The sequence below is a fragment of the Humulus lupulus genome, chromosome 9 (genome assembly GCF_963169125.1).
Source record: "Humulus lupulus chromosome 9, drHumLupu1.1, whole genome shotgun sequence".
NCBI lineage: Eukaryota > Viridiplantae > Streptophyta > Magnoliopsida > Rosales > Cannabaceae > Humulus > Humulus lupulus.
The window spans coordinates 26,391,234-26,392,478 of NC_084801.1; the positions used below are offsets into that span (position 1 = coordinate 26,391,234).

General features: G+C 35.6%; 1 pseudogene; it reads right to left on the reverse strand.

Annotated features, from left to right (window-relative positions):
• Positions 1 to 636: 636 nt before the first annotated feature.
• On the reverse strand, positions 637 to 736 carry LOC133803032 (small nucleolar RNA R71; annotated as a pseudogene).
• Positions 737 to 1,245: the final 509 nt, after the last annotated feature.

Consider the following 1,245-nt stretch of genomic DNA (forward strand, 5'->3'; position numbering starts at 1 on the left):
ATTTGATTTGATTCTAATTTGATTTCTTTGATTATAATAATAAAGTTTTTGTGTCTTATATCTATTTTAGGCTATCTAGTGGTTTATGCGAAGATAAAGAATTGCTAACTTGATATCTCTATATCCTGAAATAGAAAAACTTGTAGACAGAGCACGAATAAAAAAGAAGGCAATGGGCAGAATGGCACAAGATCCCACTCAAGGGGCGAATAATGTCGCCAAAAATAGGGCAGCTAATGCTAAGGAACAGAATGAGAATGCATGAACATTGAGAGATTATATGATGCCAACTGTCACAAGAGTACATTCGTGCATTAGACCACCAATGGTTAATGCTAATAATTTTGAGATCAAACCGACAATCTTACAAATGGTTCAGTCTACGATGCAGTTTGATGGATCACACATGGAGGATCCTAATTCGCACATAGCCAATTTCCTAGAGTTATGTTCGACATTCAAATATAATGGGGGTGAGTGATGTTGCTATTAGACTGAGGCTATTTCTATTCTCACTACAACATAAAGCAAAAATTTGGTTTAATTCTTTAGTGACAAACTCTATTAATACTTGGGAGGAACTTACTCAAAAGTTTCTAGCCAAGTTTTTCCCTCTATTTAAGGTTGCAAGGTTGAGGGCTGAGATAAATAATCTCTATAAAATAGAGGGAAAGTCATTATATGATGCATGGGAATGGTTTAAGGAATTTTTGAGAAGATCTCCCCATCATGGAATTGAAACGTGGATGTTAGTTCATAATTTTTACAATGAGTTGTGTGGTGCTACTTACACAATTATTAATGCTGCAGCAAGATGTGCTTTTATCAGTAAGAGTCAATGAAGCTTATGAGTTGTTGGAGAAGATGGCTATAAATAATTATCAGTGGCCTAGTGAGCGTGAAGGAAGTAAAAAGGTCACTGGAGTACATGAGTTAGATGCAATTACTGCTCTTACAGCTCTGGTCGCAAATTTGATTAAATAATTGCAACAAAATAGGATTTCAGGTCAAGCCATGCAAGTGCAATTTAGATGTGATATTTATGGGGGTCCTCACCTTTTTTATCAATGTATGTCAGCTAATGTTAATAATTCAATTCCTTTGGAGTAAGTGAATATGATGAGAAATTTTAATAGACAACCCAATAACCCTTACTCCAACACATATAATCTGGGGTGGCAGAATCATCCTAATTTTTCTTGGAGAAATAATCAAGGCATTGACGGGTGTCGTGTGTCATGTGTC